The sequence below is a fragment of the Heteronotia binoei genome, chromosome 2 (assembly GCF_032191835.1).
Source record: "Heteronotia binoei isolate CCM8104 ecotype False Entrance Well chromosome 2, APGP_CSIRO_Hbin_v1, whole genome shotgun sequence".
In the NCBI taxonomy this organism is placed as follows: Eukaryota; Metazoa; Chordata; class Lepidosauria; order Squamata; family Gekkonidae; genus Heteronotia; species Heteronotia binoei.
The window spans coordinates 198,153,598-198,159,789 of NC_083224.1; positions in this window are offsets into that span (position 1 = coordinate 198,153,598).

Here is a 6,192-nt window from a genome sequence, read left to right on the forward strand (position 1 = left end):
CCATCTGATGAGGCAGGCCAGAGGGGGCTTTAAGGGGCTTTTCAGGCCACGTACGCCCCCCCACCCCATGGACTGAAAGATGCAACGTTTCCTTCCAACCAGGGGTGGGATTCTAGCAGGAGCTCCTTTGCATATTAGGCCACACTCCCCTGATGTAGCCAATCCTCCTGGAGCTTACAAAAAAGAGCCCTGTAAGCTCTCGGAGGATTGGCTACATCAGGGGTGTGTGGCTTAATATGCAAAGGAGCTCCTGCTAGAATTCCACCCCTGCTTCCAACCACCTGCAGCAAGGAAATCAAATGAAGTCCAGCCATTTCCTGTATTTGCATATACAAAAGGGAGGGAGGGAGGGAGGGAGGGAGGGAAGAAAGAAAGAAAGAAAGAAAGAAAGAAAGAAAGAAAGAAAGAAAGAAAGAAAGAAAGAAAGAAAGAAAGAAAGAAAGAAAGAAAGAAAGAAAGAAAGAAAGAAAGAAAGAAAGAAAGAAAGAAAGAAAGAAAGAAAGAAAGAAAGAAAGAAAGAAAGAAAGAGGAAGGAAGGAAGGTGCTTTTAGTCCTGCTGCTCCAGCTCAAGACCCTCAACTACTCCCCCCCAAAACAAACTGGGAGCCTCACGTTATCCTGGTGGTCAGAGGTACTACAATGGCGACCACCATGGCTCTTTTTTTGAAGCAGGAGCTCCTTTGCTTATTAGGCCACGCCCCCGATGCAGCCAATCCTCCTGGAGCTTACGGTAGGCCTTTTACTAAGAGCTCTCTAAGCTCTTGGAGGATTGGCTACATCAGGGAAGTGTGGCGTAATATGCAAAGGCGCTCCTGCTAGAAAAAGAGTCCTGGCTACCACATCATCGAGGGTAACGGGAGGGCTCCCCTGAGAGAGGCCTTTTTGCTCTGGCTGCTGGCTCGACCCCGACCAAGTCTGGCTGGGAAGACATTTTGTATGGCCGGGTACAGGGAAAAGTTGAGTACGGAGAAAGAGAGAGGGCGGGGGGAGGAGAAAAGGTCAAAGGTTTGGAAGGGGGGCTAGCAAAGAAATGGAATGCTGCCCTTTGCAACCCTGTGTGGCGCATGGTGCTCCCCCCACCCCGGACTGCTGTGTACTTCTTGCAACCGTAAGTAGGCCAGAATCTAGCGTTGGGCCTGCTCTCCACCTTTTGGGTTTTTTTTTTAAATTAATTTCTATCCCAGGGCAATCCAAATACGGTGCCAAGAAAACTGGGAGTCTAGCCACCTGCTCGAAATTATTTCCACTGAGTAAACCTGCGACGAATTCTTGTGCTCCGCACAATACATAGATATATGTATTTTTAAGCTCTTTTTTTGTGTGTGTGTGGGGGTGCTAATTCCAGTTTTTTTTGGGGGGGGCAGAAGTCACGCGGAATCAGCTTTGCACCACTGACAACTGCAAATCTCGTTCAGACGCAGCCATTCAAGCACAGAAACCAGACTAGCCCTTCCTCCCGAAAAAGAAGCAGGAGAGACTCTGGGACTTCTGAGTCTCCCTCCACTCCCCACAGCTTCTAGCGCCCCCGGCTGGGAGACCCTCTGGAGGAAATGCCAGCACAGCTGGGTTTGGAAGGAGAAAGACGGAGTCGCCCATCCTACTTTGTGCAGCTGGGGGTGTGCACAAAAATCTCTCCAAATCCAGGCATTTCATCGCTTGGGGGGGGTGTTAATAACCCGCAGGACTTAAAAAAAAAAAAAAGAGGAATAAAAACAAATCAAATTATAACGACGTCGAAATCACTTCCTCGGTCCTCAACAAGTTAAATAAAAGCAGCGACAGTTCTCCCAACTGGAGAGAGACTAACAGAGAGAGATTATCCACTTTCCGCTACGTCTCCAATTCCTTGTGTTAGCCCCCCCCCCAAATCTTCTTTAATTTTTACCTCCAGCTCCCCCCCCCAACCATAAGCTAAATATTTCACCAAAGCAAACGGTCCCTAAGTGCTCACCTACCACCCCGCATCCAAAGAGGGCTTTATGTTTTAATTTTAAAACATCCCCAGTGCGCATGTATTTAAATTAAGGCCATTTTGTAAAATATTTACTTACAGGTTTATCAATACACAAAAAGCTTTCCTATATACAGGTGCAGGTTGGTTTCGTTTAGCAGAAAGGAAGGGAAAGAGACACAAAGGGAGGAGAAGCGACGTCGCAGTCTCTCCTCAATGCGGCTACGATCTTTCCCAACAACTAGATGCTGTAGCCTTTCATTTTGGCTCTGCGTTAAAAAAACAAAAAAGGACCAACGGCCAGTAAGTACTTTGAAAATGCAAGAAGTTGAGAATGAGCCGGGGGGGAGGGGGGGGGAGGGAGGGAGAGAGACAGAGGGCCAACTGATGAGTTGGATTCCATGGAACAATGGTGGAGTGACGGTTTAAACAAAGTATAAACACCCAACACTAGGCAATGTAACAGTAGTAATGATAATAATAGAGTCCTGGGCTGTACATCTCAGCCCAAGTCCAGGTTTTTATTACTTTGTTTCAATCGTCCATAGTGGTGTGGACTCTATGACACATAACTATGTATTAATTTCATACAACTTTTAAGAGCCCACACCACTGCGGAAGAATAAGAATTGCAGATTTATACCTCGCCCTTCTCTCTGAATCAGAGACTCAGAGCGGCTCACAATCTCCTTTCCCTTCCTCCCCAACAACAGACACCCTGTGAGGTGGGTGGGGCTCAGAGGGCTCTCCCAGAAGCTGCCCTTTCAAGGACAACCTCTGCCAGAGCTAATGACCGACCCAAGGCCATCCCAGCAGGTGCAAGTGGAGGAGTGGGGAATCGAACAAGGTTCTCCCAGATAAGAGTCCGCGCGCTTAACCACTACACCAAACTGGCTCAGATTGAAACAACTGAAACAAAGTAATAAAAACCTGGGGTCTTCGTATGGACTTGGGCTGCGATGTACAGCAAAGGACTCAATTATTATTAATATTATATTGGCTAGTGTTGGGTGTTTCTCTGTACTATTCTATGGATCCATTTTGCTCGTGGCAGCATTTCCCAACAGAGCAGTGTGGCCTGGCCGGGGGAGGGCTCTTCATGCCGTAGCGACCCAAAGAACCCACTCACTTCCGGCAGAGGCCGAAAGAGACGGGCCCTTCTCAACGTTATAGCTTTGGCCGACTTGTGAAACGACAGATTGAGCTAAAGCTTTACGTTTCGTTATTTTTTCCATCTTATCAAGACGCCCTTCCTGTACACGAAAGGAAGTCGCCGCGAACTTGAAATAAGGAGACCACGGGGGGTATTCGTAAGAGCTCAGGCTAAAATACTGACAATTGTGGGTTTTTTTTAAAAAAAAAACAGAGTCTTTGTCGGGAATCAAAAAGGGGAAATGGGGGGGGGGGAGAATCTCCTCAAGAAGAATTACACAGAAGAAATTACAAGACTGTACATAATAAAAACTCAAAATGAACGAAAACACAAATCTATTATCACTTTTCTTTCCTTAGTGCAAAAAAAATGGAGGGGGGAATGGCACAGATGAAATGTTGGGCGAGTGTGTACAAAAGAAGGGTGCAGGGAGGGGTTCCTTCCGACAAACTATTTCCTGGGAGTACATGGAAATCCAGATACCGCTCTGAGAAGGTGAGGGGAGAGGATATCAGGATTCGAACCAACAGCAGCTCCTGAACTGGGTACCCACAAGACACCAGGGGGGCTCACGTCCTGCGTGTCTGGGTCTCGGGCAAAAGACACCGCCGAGAAGTCATCCAGGATAGTCTCCTTGAACCGACAGGCCAGACGGAATGAGTCGAGCAATGCTCCCAGACCTGGGTTTGGAGGACTACGGCGTCACAGCGTCAAAGATGATTTCCGCTCTTGCTTCCGACAACCAACCACTTCCCAACTCTGCTTAACTTTTAACTCTCCCCCTGCCCTTCTGGCAAGCACGGGGGCAAGACACAGGGGTCCGGCGGAAGGAGGAGGGGGACGTTTCTCTAACAAGAGTTCCGTGCAATTGATAAAAAAGCGCGCCAATTTTAGGGAGAGTTCTCCTCCCGGAACAAGAAGCGGGGCCCCATCCAGTTGACCGTGCCGAAGGTGGCTTGGGATCGGCGTTCCACCCAACAGTCGCAGTTGACTGCTCAGGGAGAAGCGATTCCACTATGAGCCCGCAGATGAAAAATCGCGTTAGATCCTGAGCCAAGGCGCCCGGCTTTCACGCAGCACATCAGAAGAACGAGAAAGGCCTCGGCGCAAGGTGCACAGATGGGGTTGCCAACCTGGGGCTGGGAAATTCCTGGAAATCTGGGAGTGGATAAGCGGGGCACGAGGCCTTATATTCCACCTTCCAAAGCAGCCATTTCCTCCAGGGAAACTGTAGCCTGAAGATCAGTTGTAATTATGGGAGATCTCCAGGACCTACCTGGAGGATGGCAACCCTATCACAGAGGACCACTTGTACTTGGCTCTTACAAATGAACAAAGGAAACTTTTAACTCTCTTCCCAATTGTCTCAAGTCAATTTGTGGGCAAAATTCACCCTGCGTGTTGGATTATATGTACTGGCGGAGGGGGAGTTCTTTCTCTTCCACCGAAAATTACCCAGCTGTACCAACCCCCTCTCCTTTCTTCACTGCATACGACTCAGGTCTCCTTCGGGGAAATGGTGAAAGGGGCACAATGGTGTCTACGGGTTGCGCCTCATCGCCCCCAAAGTCTAGGGCAGAGGGGTTCCCAACCTTTCGGAGCTTGCCGTTCCGACACAGCGTGGAGGGTGCAGCTGCAATATGGCTGCCAAAAACAAAGGTTGCCGCAGGAGGTGGAGCCAGCCCCAAAACGGCTGCCACAGCTTACCTTCAGTCGCACAGTGAAGACGCTGGTGCTGCGGTGGCGCCCGCCGTCAAGAGCAATTTCTCAGAAGATCAGCACAACCAATCACATCTCCCAATGGCCAATCAGAAGCCCTGCTGGGGGAGAGCCTCACCCACTTTTTAAAAACACTCGGCGGGCACCATGTTGGGAACACCCCCCACCCCGGGTCTACGGCAAAGTAGGACCCTCAAGAGCATTTCCTTGCTACCGCGCGGAATCCTGCACCCCCTAATGGCTTGCCGGGCTGAACTTGCACACCCGTCCAGCCCGACTGGATTTAGCTCACTTTTAGGTACTAGCCAGATAACTTCATGCACAATACAAGAGTTTATACCAGACAAAAATTACACCTTCCATGCAAAAGGTTGCATGTTTTTTTTTAAAGAGATAAAAGTTTTAGTTTAAAAAAAAAAAAGATGATAACAACCACCTCCATGATGCTTGACCTGTTTCGACAGGCTGCGGATATCCTCCTCTGCAGGTAATGAAAGTATGGAAGCCGCAGGTACAACTGCGAAGGGACTGCCCCGCCCCCCACCCCCACCCTGGCCTTTGACCAAAGACCATTCTTACGTGCTGGCTGTTCAGAAGGGAAGGCGGTGGCTCGTGCAATCTAGGCATGCTCTCCCCACCCTGGAGGGGGAGGGTAGGTGCCAAGGTCAGCATAAAGTTCCCGCCCGTCACTGCTTGTGAATCTGGACAACCGGAAGGAATCAAGACTCAGAAAAAAGGGAGGGGGAAATGAGAAGGTGTAAGACGCTGTACCTGCCTCCTCGGAAAGCACACGTAAGCAGCAGATTCGGGAAGCGATCGTGGATGGCCGCCGGGCAAAAAGACTCTGCCTTTTACCCCCATTTCCCCCTCCAAAGGGGAAAAAGCAACACTGACAAGACAGCTTTTCGAATTTGCATGAGGAGGTCGGCCTTCGTTCAGCCACCGCGTTCCACCCCCCCCCCCCCCGACTTCTTCCCTGCAAGCGCTCACGCTTCCGCGCGCGCGGAGGTGCCCGTTTCTGTAACAGAAACCGACGACGCGGGAATTTACATACAGAAATGCAAAGAACAACAAAAACAATATATTAGTCATTTACCTTCTGGACAACTCAGTCCGCCCTGGAAGAAAGGGGGGGGGGGGAGAAGACATCCACCTCCTCTGCCCTTCCGGCAAAAAGAACTTTTAGTGCAAAGGGTTAAAAAAAGAACCAAACTTGCTGGAACTTTGGTGGCAGGCAGAAGGGAGGGAGGGAGGGAGGGAAAGAAATAACGGAGGAGGAGTTGGCAAAGCGTCCTCTCCCAACCCCAGGGGTGTGCGAAGGGTTAAAGACAGCACCGAGGGGGGGAGGGAGGGGGCAGGACAGCATGTC